Here is a 13990-nt window from a genome sequence, read left to right as displayed (position 1 = left end):
GCATACCTTGTTTTATTGTGCTTCACTTTATTGCAATTCACAGATATTGCATTTTTTACAAATTGAAGGTTTGTGGCAACCCTGCGTCAAACAAGTCAATCAGCACCATTTTTCCAATAGCATTTGTTCACTTCATGTCTCTGTGTCACATTTTGGTAATTCTTGCAATATTTCAAAATTTTCTTTATTTGTTGTGGTGATCTGTGATTAGTGATCTTTGATGTTATTGTAATTGTTTTGGGGCACCATGAACTTCGCCCACATAAGATGACAAACTTGATAACTGTTGTGTGTTCTGACTGGCCATTCCCCCATCTCTCCCCCTCTCCTTGGGCCTCCCTATTCCCCAAGAATTGAAATTGAAATTAGGCCAGTTAATCCTACAACGGCCTCTAAGTGTTCAAGTGAAAGGAAGAGTCACACGTCTCTCGGTTTAAATGAGGTATCAGTTTAAGCAGAGAGAGGCTGAAAACTAGACCTCTTGCGTTAAACAGTTAGCCAAGTTGTGAATGCAAAGGAAAAGTTCTTGAAGGAAATTAAAATTGCTACTCCAGTGAACACATTATAAGAAAGCAAAACAGCCTTATTTATGATATGGAGTAAGTTTTGGTGGTCTGGTTAGAAGATCAAACCAGTCACAAAATTTCCTTACGCCAAGGTCTGATCCAGAGCAAGGCCTTAACTCTTTTGAATTCTATGAAGGCTGAGAGAGGTGAAGTAGCTGCAGAAGAAAAGTCTGCAATAACAGGGAAATTTCTTTCATGAAATTGAAAGAAATAAACTGTCTCCATAACATCAAAATGCAAGATGAAGCAGCAAGCACAGATGTAGAAGCTGCAGCAAGTTATCCAGAAGATCTAGCTAAGGTTATTAATGAAGGTGGCTACACTAAACAACAAACTTTCAATGTAGGCAAAACAGCCTTCTATTGGAAGAAGATGCCATCTAGGACTTTCATAGCTAGAGAGGAGAAGTCAATGCCTTAGCTTCAAAGCTTCAAAGGACAGGCTGCTTCTTTTCTTAGGGACTAATGCAGCTGGTGACTTTAAGTTGAAGCCAATGCTTATTTACCATTCTGAAAATCCTAGGGTGCTTAAGAATTATGCTAAACCTGCTCTGCCTGTGCTCTATAAATGGAACAACAAAGTCTGGATGACAGCACATTTGATGACAACAGGTTTATTGAATATTTTAAGCCCACTGCTGAGATCTAGTGCTCAGAAAAGAAGATTCTTTTCAAAATATGACTGCTCGGGCTTCCCTGGTGGTGCAGTGGTTGAGAGTCCGCCTGCCGATGCAGGGGACGCAGGTTCGTGCCCCGGTCCGGGAAGATCCCACATTCCGCGGAGCGGCTGGGCCCGTGAGCCAAGGCCGCTGAGCCTGCGTGTCTGGAACCTGTGCTCCGCAACGGGAGAGGCCACAACAGTGAGAGGCCCGCATACCGCAAAACAAACAAAAACAAACAAAAGAAAATATGACTGCTCATTGATAATGCACCTGGTCACCGAAGACCTCTGATGGAGATGTACAATGAGATTCATGGTTTTTTTTTTTTTCCTGCCTACTAATACAGCATCCATTCTGCAGCCCATGGATCAAGGAAACACTTTGACTTTCAAGTCTTGTTATTTAAGAAATACATTTTGTAAGGCTATAGCTGTCATAGATAGTGATTCCTCTGATGGATCTGGGCAAAGTCAATTGAAAACCTTCTGCAAAGGACTCACCATTCTATTTTTTTTTTTTTTTTTTTTTTGGCAGTACGCAGGCCTCTCACTGCTGTGGCCTCTCCCGTTGCGGAGCACAGGCTCCGGACGCGCAGGCTCAGCAGCCATGGCTCACGGGCCCAGCTGCTCCGCGGCATGTGGGATCTTCCCAGACCGGGGCACGAACCCGTGTCCCCTGCATCGGCAGGGAAGCCCAGGGAAGCCACCAGGGAAGCCCAGCACTCACCATTCTAGATGCCATTAAGAATATTTGTGATTCATGGGAAGAGGTCAAAATGTCAACATAACAGGAGTTTGGAAGAAGTTGATTCCAGCCCTCAGGGATGACTTTGAGGGGTTCAAGACTTCAGTGAAGAAAGTCACTGCAGATGTGGTGGGAATAGCAAGAAACTGGAAATAGTTGTGGATCCTGAAGATGTGACTGAATTGCTGCAATCTCAAGATAAAACTTTAATTGATAAGGAGCTGCTTCTTATGGATGGGCAAAGAAAGTGGTTTCTTGAGATGGAATCTACTCCTGGTGAAGATGATGTCGAGCTTGTTGAAATGGATTTAGGGTTTAGGATTTAGGATTTACCAACTTGGTTGATAAAGCAACCCCAGGGTTTGAGAGGATCGATTTCAATTCTGAAAGAAGTTCTACTGTGGTTAAAATGCTATCAAACAGCGTTGCGTGCTTCAGAGAAATCATTTGTAGACGGAAGAGTCAATCAATGTGGCAAACTTCACTGTTGTCTTATCTTAAGAAATGGCCACTGCCACCCCACCTTCAGCAGCCACCAGCCTGATCAGTCGGCAGCCATCAACACTGAGGCAAGACCCTCCACCAGCAAAAAGATCGAAGGCTCAGATGATGGTTAGCATTTTTTTAGTAATAAAATATTTTTTAATTAAAGTTCATTCATTGTTTTTTTAGACATAATACTATTACACACTTAATAGGCTACAGTATAGTGTGAACATAACTTTCATATGCCCTGAGAGACCAGAAAGCTCATATGACTTGCTTTATTGTGATATTTGCTTATTGTAGTGGTCTGGAACCAAATCCACAGTATCTCCAAGGTATCCATGTTTGTGGCAAGTCTGGAAGATAGTTAACTTTGTATTATCAGACATTTACTTGCTTTCTCCACTTGGTCATTTTAGTTTTGAAACTAGAACTATTGAAGGTGAGTTTTAGAGTTACAGTCGTAAGGGTTTTCAGGTAGAATGGATTCACTGATCCATGCTTTCATTTATTCCTTCAATAAGTATTGAGCCCTATTTTATTCTCCCCAGTGAACAAAAGAGACAAAATTTCCTGATGTCTTGGTGTTTACATTCTGGTGTGTTGTGGGTAAGGTGGGGAGAGAAGACAGACAATATGCAAATAAATAAGTAAATGATATATATGTTAGGAAACGTTAAATGCTCTGCAGAAAAATAAAACAGGGATGGGAGATAGGTCATTCCAGGAAGGGTGTTGCAACTTTAAACAGGGGTGGCAGGCCCTGTAAGGACTTGGCATCAGTAAGAGCTGGGGACCCTTGGAGGGTTTTCCTTCCATTATGTTTCTTTCCTTCTTTATAAGTAACATTTTTATTTTAAACTAGTTTTAGGTTTAAAAAAATTTGCAAAGATAGCACAGGTAGTTCAGCTTCTTACCCCAATATAGGCTCCAGTATCAGCCCACAGCTTTTTATAACCCAGTTCTGAGGATTTGTACAAGTAAGCTGGCTCACCCACTTTGTTCCCTTGATGTTATCATCTTACACGACTGTGGTATATTTCTCAAAACTAAGAAACCAACATTGGTTTCCTCCTATTACATTAACTCCAGACTTTAAAAAGTTTTTTACCAGTTTTTCCATTAATGTCCTTTTTCTGTTCCAGAATCCAGTCGGGGCTACTACACGGCATTTGGTTGTCATGTCTCCTGGTCTCCTCTAGTCTGGACAATTTCTCATGATTTCCTTGTTTTTCATGACCTTGACAGTCTTGAGGATTACTGATCAGGTGTTTTGTAGAATATCTATCAGTCCAGATTTGTTTGATGTTTTCCTTATGATTAGAAAGGAGTGATGGATTTTTGGAAAGAATACTATAGGAGTGATGTTCCCTTTTCATTCCATCATATCTGGGCCACATGATATCTACCTGATAAGGTGATATTAACCTGATCACTTGTTTCAAGTGGGTCTGCCAGTGTTCTCCACTATAAAGTTAATATTTTCCCCTTTCCAGTTTCTATGCTTTGGAAGCCAGTCACTAAGGCCAGCCCACATTCAACTGACTTACATTTTAGAAACCTTGTTCTGGCTGCTAGGGTGAGACTAGTTGTAGAAGGACAAGGGCAAGAGCTGTATCCCAGGTAGAGTTGATGGAGGCTGAAACTACTGTAGCCACATAGCTGGCGAAAAGAAATGCCTGGCTTCCATTTCAAAACTTCAGAACTGGGGAGCCCAGAGCCAATTCTGTGAGGATAAATATGAATGTAGCCATAGACCACCCTGAAATCACTTCATTCTTGCCCTTCAGGGCTGGGCTTGGGGTTTTAGTTCCTTCTGTTTGCAAGTTACCTGAGGACAGTTTTAGCTGTAGGTGGAAGAAGTTTGGTTTACTCACCAAATTAGATATTCTGTATAAAGTATAGGGATATTTAAAAAAAAAAAAGTGTAGGGATATAGAAGTTCTAAATACATGTTACTTTTTGTACTTGTTATGATTTTTCATTGCTGTTCAACAAATTAAGAGTCTATTATCTAATAATAGATAAGAGTCTATTATCTATTATTAAGTAAATAATACTTGTTAGATGAAAACATAGCACAGTGCCTGGCTCTCATAAATACTTATTGAATTAGCCAGAAGAAATTAGGTAGCAAGTGATTGACAAAGGAATGGGTCCCACCCAGTGACTGCAGCCAGGTCACAAGAGCTCCTCTTCGATCTCTCTCATGACCATCGCTTGGAATTTCCCCTCTTCCTTCTCTTTCTCCTTCAGATAGTTGCTTTCCAGGACCATCCCTTCCCTTTACCTTCGTCTCACACCAGGTCAGCTTGCTCTGGAGTTAGTCTGTCAGACCAGGGAAAGCAAAAGGTGCTAGAGAAGTTCCATCTCCAATAGCTTCACCCATCCAGTCTTATTTTCTTCTGAAATAAAATGAATACTACCTCTCTTGCTTTTCTGCTTTGAGTGTCCAACAATCTGCCTTTAGCACCCCTGGGGGTGACAGAAGAATTAGTCTTTTGATCCCAGCCAGCCTGCTTTTAGAAATCCCTGTAAAGTCATAAGGAACCATGTGCCTATACAGTTGGGTGAGAAGCTGAGACCATATTCTCTTCTCCAGTTCTTCCATGTACAGTGCTTGTCCTTGTGTTCTTGGTTATTCTGTAAGATTCAGGTCAAAGTTTTGCCTGGAAAATCCTTCCCTGACCACCCCTTCCTATTTAACTTTAGAGTAGGAACTTCGTGTTGGCTTGGGAACCCAATCACCTTCCAAAGTAAGAAGACGTGTTTCAAGTCTCAAAACATTTATAAATTTGTTAACATACTCTAGAACAAAGAACTGCTAAAAAAGTTAAGCTATAAAATGTTAAAGAAATTAATATAAAATTAAGGATCATAAAAAAATATTAAGGATCATAAGGTTTTTTTGTTTTGTTTTGTTTTGTTTTTGCGGTACGCGGGCCTCTCACTGTTGTGGCCTCTCCCGTTGCGGAGCACAGGCTCCGGACGCGCAGGCTCAGCGGCCATGGCTCACACGCAGCCGATCCGCGGCATGTGGGATCTTCCTGGACCGGGGCACGAACCCATGTCCCCTGCATCGGCAGGCGGACTCTCAACCACTGCGCCACCAGGGAAGCCCTCATAAGATTTTTAACTGGGTTTCCTGAGATCTGGATTTGGCTTCAGGTAGTATATCTGGGATGTGACTCTGGGAAGTTAGAGTGAAGAGGAGGAGAGTAAGACAGGGATGGGGTAAAGCCCAGGTGTGGTGCCCTAAGGAGGTTGCTGGCTATAGGCAATGAGGTTGCATTACCTCTGCTGTGGAACCTCCTGAGAATTAACCAGAATGTCTATGTGCGTTGTCTACTTGGAGGGACAGGTTGCTGGAGCATTAACCCACTGGATTTTTTTCCCCTTGATTGAGGGCTGCCCTGAGGCTGTTAACACCCTCACCCTTTTGGTTGTTTGCCTGTGGGAAGAGAGGTCTGCAGCCTGCATGGGAGAGGGCTTTGGGCCAGCAAGCAGGATGACTCGAGCAGTGCTAAAGGAGGACGCTGTTCTGGCCAGGTGAGCCTAAGCCACAGGTAACGGGTCTCGGCAGCCACAGGTGAATTTCAGTCAGAGGTGTGGAGAGAATGGGAGCCGGGGCACCAGAGCCATCTGCTAGAGTTACATGATGGATTGAGGCTACCAAACGATAGACACTGCAGCGGCTTGACATTCTGGTCTGGAGCTCTCCACAGTGTCAAATTAGGGGAACTAGTTCTGGGTGCTTATTGCTTATTTGTCCAAGGCCCTAGATTTGATTGCATAACACTCTGTGAGTTACTCCAGGCAGATATTAGTCTCTTGACTCTTTTTTAAAAAAAATTGTGGTAAGACACAGATACCACAAAATTTGTCATTTTAATTATTGCCATGTGTACAGTTCAGTGGCATTAAACACATTCCCAGTGTTGTGTAACCACCATCTCCATTCATTTCTAGAACTTGTAAAAAATCTTCCCAAACTGAAACTCAGTACCCATTAAACAATGACTCCCCATTTTGACCTTCCCTCATTGCCTGGCAACCACCATTCTATTTTCTGCCTCTGTGAATCTGGCTACTCTGGGAACCCCATATAAGTGGGATCATATAACATTTTTCCTTTTATGACTGGCTTATTTCACTTAGTATAATGTCTTCAAGGTTCATTCATGTTGTAGCATATGTCTGGTTTTTTTCCTTTTTAAGGCTAAATAATATTCCATTGTATGCATATACTACATTTGTTCATCCATCTGTTGATTTACACCTGGGTTACTTCTACTTTTTGGCTATTGTGTATAATGCTGCTATGAACATAAGTGTACAAAAATCTGTTTGGGTTCTGCTTTCAATTTTGGGGCATACACTCAGAAGTGGAATCATATGATAATTCTGTTAACAAAAAAATTAATAGTCAATCTAAAGGCGAATTAGAGAATTTTATTGAAGCCAGTCTGAGGATTGTAACCCAGGAGAGAGTCTTCAGAAAACTCTGAGGACTGTTCCTTTTGTTAGAAGTTGAAGGCACAGTCTTACACATTTTGGAGAAAAAGGATTATACATCAAAATGACACACTGACATTTTTACGTAAAGTTTACCAACGATGCATAATCCAGTTTGTACTAAGCAAACAACAGGTCACCATGACCCCTTACAGGATTAGGAAAGGAAAAATTAATCTTCTAAGGAGTTACATTGCTGTCATCAGAAGAAGAAAAAAAAAAGCCATTGATCTTTATGGTCAACAGGCATTCCTGCCTTTGAGGAGGTCTGGTTAATGTATAATGCGGATGCACATCGCACATAAGGGAGGACCCGGTACAGGCAGGGAGTACGTTATGCTAAATTTTCTTGTCCTGCCTTAAAACATAAATTTTATTCCATCAATTCTATTTTTAATTTTGTAAGGAGCCACCATACTCTTTTTTTTTTTTTTTTTTTTTTTTGTGGTATGCGGGCCTCTCATCGTTGTGGCCTCTCCCACTGCAGAGCACAGGTTCCAGACGCGCAGGCTCAGTGGCCATGGCTCACGGGCCCAGCCGCTCCGCGGCATGTGGGATCTTCCCGGACCGGGGCACGAACCCGTGTCCCCTGCATCGGCAGGCGGACTCTCAACCACTGCGCCACCAGGGAAGCCCCACCATACTCTTTTCCATAGTGGCTATACCATTTTACATTCCTGCCAATGCACAAGGGTTCCAATTTCACCACATCCTCACTGACACTTGCTATTTCTAAGGAGTTGATAACTCATCGTAGCTTTGATTTGCATTTCCTTAAAGGTTAGTGATGTTGAGCATCTTTTCATATGCTTGTTGGCCATTTTTATATCTTTGGAGAAATGTCTGTTCAAGTGTTTGCCCATTTTTTAATTAGGTTTTTAAAAACTATTGAGTTGTAGGAGTTCTTTATATATTCTGGATATTAACCCTACTGAGGTATATGATTTGCAAAAATTTTTTTTCTCATTCCTTAGTTTGTCTTTTTTCCTGACTCTTTTTGTTTGTTTGTTTTTAAGATATTGGGGCTGAGAGGGATTTAGTGACCTGTGAAGATCACACATATCTTTATTGGAGCCTTTATTGGACTTGAACATGTGTCTCTACTCTCTACGTAATCTCCTTTTTTCACTATCTCACCCCATTCTCTAACATTTGGTCACATCAACATAAACAGTAGTTTGTCCTATGGCAATTAATACTGTGTAGCCAAAGAACCAAGCAAGAAAATTTTAACTGGTTCCTTGGATGACCCAGCCTCTCACTGCCATCCCCGTCAGTCCTCCTCTCCCACTGTCCAGCAGGGATGCTTATAGAGATACAGAACATACCTGGGTGCCTTTAGTTACATTAATTAGCAAATTCATTAATTAAATTTATTTTCACCATCATATCCTGCTTAAAATGTTCTTTTCCGTTCCTTAAAATGTTTTTAAGAATCAGAACGTTTTCCAAAGGCTATTTATTTACTTTAACAACTGACAACTGGTGGGTTTTTCGACCACATTTTAAAGAAGAGACTAATTATATGGAGCAAGCTTCCATGCTCTCCAAATTAATCCCAAAGCACTGATGCTAATAGATTCAGGCCACTGCCTAGCATGGTGCTTGACACAAAGTAGGCCTCCAATAAATATTTGTCAAATAAATGTTGCAATGCTACGACGAAAGGAGAGGATTTGTAGGGAAAGCCGATTCCATTGTTTGATTTAGCAGGGAAAAAGGAGCAGTATTTTCCACAGTATAGCCTCTGCGGAAATTGATTTTATTGGTCTCATTCTTCATGTCTGAGGCTTTGGGATACAGCATCCTTGGGAGGAAGCAGGAATAAATCTCTTCAGAAGAATACAGCAAGCGCAAGCAGCCTTTCTGTCTGGATGTTGAAGAGAGCCAAGATTTGGGCCCTTTTGATCAAAGCAACTTGGGCCCTTTTGATCAAAGCAACTTCCTCACTGTATTATGGGAGGCTATGAAAAAGGATTCTTCAAGAAACAATAAAACTATCTGGTTTTTCAACATAATATCATTTCAACAATGACGCCTGAGTAAATCACTGAACTTTCCTGGGCCTCAGCTTCCTCTCATCAAACAACAATAGAGTCGAACCCGAAGAGCTATTCTCCTTGGGCTCTAAAATGCTATATTTCTATCTTAGTATTCCATTTGAAAGAAAATCTGGAAAAATAAATTGAGCAGGTCCAAGAGTTATATGTAAATACTCTATTTTAAATCAGGTCCTCACAGTCGTTAAAGTTTATGGAAAGCTTAAAGAGAATTTCCCCCTCTTTCTGGTTTTTATTTCAGTCATTATCTCTAACTTGTAATTTCAGTTTATAACCTCAATTACACATTCAATATGATATATATCTCATCCATGTGATTAGACTCTAATGTGAGAGTATCATAAGAATATTTCTAGTCAACTGAATATTTGTTTTCTCTTGGTTAATGTGGTCCTGTTGTCTGGCTGCCTACCAATCTTTGAATATCCTTCCTATGTTTAGGGGCATTTTCCCATTTTAGGAGTCTTGCCTTCCCAAGGTAGAATTCCCAAAATTCACTTTCCCAGCTTTCCTGACAGCTAGGATGCAGCAGGCCTATGACTGAGGCCCTCCTAATCACGTACACCAACTTGAGGGTCTGAGTGAGACGCAGTGGATATGATGAAGCAGGCATCAAGTGGACCCCTATTCTGGAATGGGTGTGGCCACGGCAGCAGTGATGGAATGGGTGGTCTTTATATCTGGTGTCAGCAGTGGCATCACCGTGGATTAGTTTGAATGTTGTTTAATCAGATCAGGCTGACTCTGGTCCTCCTGGAGTTTCTTTGAACTTCTGCATAATCTTTACTAAACCCTTTCCTGTTTAAACTTGGTAGAGTGGGTTCTGTTGCTGGCAAACAAGAACATTGACTGATAGGATTTATTTTCAAAGGAATCTCTTATGTGTCCGGGACCTAAGTATTTACTTTCCAAGACAAAAAATAATCTTCAACTTATCTGTTCTTAAACTCAATTTTTGTTAGTCCATAAAATAATATGACTGATGCTTTAGTAACAGTTATTTATTTATTCAGCAAATCTTGTGCTCAGGGCTGAAAAGGATACGGCGATTAGTAAGTCACAAGCCCTGTCTCTGAAAGCTCACATCTGTTTCAAAGCTGAGCATCTATTGCTGGATGACTTAATAATTATAATAATGTTTAACATGAATGAGTACTTACCCTGCTCCAGGCACATGTGTTAACTCATTGAATTGTCCCAACAACTCTGAGTAGGTATAGTCCTTATTCCTACAGATGAGGAAAACAAGGAGCTTCCCCATGCTAAGCCACTTGTTCAAGGCCACATAGCTAGTGAGCAGCAGAGCTGAGATTCAGACTCAGGTGGTCTGGCCCCAGACCACACAGTCTTAACGCCACTCCATGGCAGTAAGTTTGCACTGCTCTGAGTTTCCATTTAGATAACATCATGTTTGAAACCGTTTCCTTCTCATTATAAACGCGAGAATCAGCAGTCACAGTTGGATAAGGAAAGAGTAAAGACTCCTCCCTCTGGCCTTTTTTTTTTTTTTTTTAAAGATAAAACTGAGCCCCCATATGGACCATAACATTTCCCTCAGTTTCCCTGGGCACAGCTGAGAGAAACCAGAACTTTCAAAAGGACAATTTAAATCCTACACCTCTCTTTCCTTGCTGTGACCTCGTTGTGGTTTATTCTCAACACAACAGCCAAAGGAATCCTGTCCTCTCTTGGTTCAAAACCCTCCAGTGTCCTCTCATATGAATCAGAGTAAAAGCCAAAATCCTTGTTAAGGTTGCCAAGTCCCGACGACAAAGGTTCCCTACTTTCCAGATCTCAGCTCCTGTCACTCTCTCCTCTCTCACTGTGTCCCCAACAACCCTGACTCCTTCGCTGTTCCTTGAAAACGTGGGGCAAGCTGGCTGCCTCGGGCTTTGACCTTTCTGGACTTCTCTTCTCCAAGATATCCATGTGTTACTGTCCTTACCTCCTCCAAGTTTTTTCTTGAAAATAACCTTTTTAGTAAGGGCCCTCTCTACCTAATATTTCAACTTCACCTCACTGAAGTAGGTTCTAGGATGACCAACTTTGGCCTAGGAGAGAGGGGTTTCCCAGGACACAGGACTTTCAGTGCTAAAACTGGGTTTGTCCCGGACCGACCAGTCCACTTGATCACCTGTGTAGTCCCAGAACAGTGCCTGGCTCCTAACAGCCTTAATAAATATTTCTGGAAGAGAATGAATGAATGAACGAACAAGTAGGTAAGAGAAACAAGCACTCTTAGAGGGGAGTGTAGGCGGGTGTTTATTGCCCCTGAAATCAGAACGTATAGGTATATCTGTTCATCATAGCAACTTGTAAGTCTTCTTCAGCATGGAATGAAGCCCAACTTTCATGAATAGGGAACCAATATTTCTTAATCTCCTAATCAGAAAAGTATGATTTATCATCTTGCTGTTGCTGAAAGTAGTTTGGAATAGTGTGTCCCACACTCATCTTCTCAAGAAACAGTTAGAATGGCCATGTTGGCTTTACATTTTCTCAGACTTCAAAGTGGTGTCCATATTTTAAACGGCAATGATGCATTTTTGAAGGTGTGTTTTTTTCCATTGCTAATGACCCTGAGTGCCAACTCCCTCCTCTACCTTAACACTTCCTCCATCTACTCCAGCCAGGACCTTCCTTGGGTTGCCCCCGAGCCATTCTGCTTACATAGCATGCCCTTCCGATTCCTGATGCCCCCTATTTTTCTCACACCAGTCTCCCCAACTTCAGCTTTTTCAAACGAACACAATCTGATGCCGGTCTGTCATATGTCAGGTACTTGTTCTTCAAAATATTTTTGGCAAGAGAGTTCAACAAGGCAGCATAAGTCAGTGGCTTATTCGTCTTTGCATCCCTTGACCCTAGCTTGGTTTGTACATTCATTCACCCACTCATTCATTCACTCAACCAACACATCTTTTTTGAGTTCTGTAATGTGCCAGGTAATGGGAATACATCAATTAACCAGATATTTTCTCTGACCCCTCTAGTAGGGCACAGGCAAATAAACAGGAATGATCAAGGGAGTATTAAAACTACATTGTACTTATTCATGATAAATGTAGGGTATTTTGGAAGCACATGGGAGGGGTGCAGTAACTACCAGAGTTCAAGCACTAGGAAAATGTTATTTGAACCAATGGACGAGTGAGTGGCTGAGTGAACAAATGAATGAATGAAGGAATATAATTGGTATGAGAGCACAGAATCTTCATGGTATGTAGTCACCATCACATGGCAAGATGTTTCTCCAGCTTCACTATTTTGAAGAGGCCAGCTCATATGAATCCCTATGATGAAAAATACAACTTTTACTTCCCTCTTTCTCCTCTTCTCCTTTCTCTTCTGACCAAATAGCAGGAATGAAATGAAATGTGAGTGCCAGCAGGGCCATGGTCAGCATGTCCCATCTACTCTGCTCAAAACGCTAATAAAATAACTCTGATGTCAGGCAAAATTGCACCCTTCTGAAACTCTTCAGCATTTTCATGATTGATTAGACAAAATATCTGCTTGACTTCAAGGCATCTGGCTGTACAGCCAAAATGGGTTGCTTAACTTTGCTTACGATTTTGCTTAAGGGTATCAAGTCGTGGCTGTGTTCATTGTGAAGCAGGAATTGTTTTTCCAACTGAACTTCGCCTCTTGGTTTCAGCACATCTCTTCGATCCCTTGTGATGGTTTCCATGCCAGCAATTTGCCGGTCTGCGTTGCTGTTTCTACACACAGCACTGCAGGGTTTATCAGCGGACCATCTACTGTTCCTGGAAACTCCCTAGTAAACATCTGCTATGGAACTGGAAAGTGCTAGTTCAAACCAGTTTTTCTTAGTTTCACTGATCATTTTTGACCTTTTTCTTAATTTCTCTATACCAAATCAGAACCTATAGGAATTTTGCTTTTTAAGAAAACCCTCATTTTTATATGTTAAAATAGTTAAAGTGAATTATAAATAGTAATTTAACATTTTAGTATGCATTAAAAATTCTTCTCTCTAAAAAGTAAGGACAAAATTAATTCTGATTCCTTAATACCAAGTCCATATTACATTTTTCATAATTTGTACCCAAGAGGCCTTTTACAGTAGGTTTGTCAAAACTAGGATCCAATACGAGACCATGAGTTGCATTGGTTTGTTTTATACACGTGAACACTCCCAATACACGGATCTGTGGAATGGACCAGGCCAGCTATCCCATAGCATATATGATTCACCTGATTGTTTCCTTGTGGAATTATTTACCTTATTCCTAGATCACCTGTATTTCCTCTAAATTTGAAGTGGAATCCAAAGACTTGATTAGATTCCACTCAGGCACCTTTGGCTGGTACATCATTGCGGATATACTGTTTCTCATTCTGTATCACAACAGGAAACTCATGATATCTGATTTTCCCTCTTGCAATCAGAAATCTTGATATAAATGTTAAAATTATAAAAATTAAAAATTTTTTATTTCATTGAAAAAGTAATAACTACCCATATTAACACATTTAGACACTAAGAAAGGTATCAGAGAAAACGAAGTCTTCCTTCTACACCATACTTTCAATCACTAGTCTTCCTTTCATAAGAGGGAAGCATTCCTCCCAGAAATATTCTACACACGCATGATGGGAGCATACTTTCATTTAGAACTTGTCTGGGAGGTCCTTCCTCTTCAGTACATGTTGAGCTCAGGTATTCTGTTTCTTTTTTAATTAAAAAAATTTAAAAAATTTTTTATTGAAATATAGTTGATATACAATGTTGTATTAGTTTCAGGTGTACAGCAAAGTGTTTCAGTTATACATATATATGTATTTTTTCAGATTCTTTTCCGTTATAGGTTATTACAAGATATTGAATATAGTTCCCTGTGCCAAACACTAGGTCCTTGTTCTTTATTTTATATTGTAGTGTGTTAATATCTACTGTTAATCCCAAACTCCTAATTTATCCCTCCCCCACTTCC

This window comes from Tursiops truncatus, chromosome 3, assembly GCF_011762595.2.
Source record: "Tursiops truncatus isolate mTurTru1 chromosome 3, mTurTru1.mat.Y, whole genome shotgun sequence".
Taxonomy (NCBI): Eukaryota; Metazoa; Chordata; class Mammalia; order Artiodactyla; family Delphinidae; genus Tursiops; species Tursiops truncatus.
The sequence above is the reverse complement of the archived record's forward strand: the minus strand, read 5'-3'. Positions refer to the sequence as shown.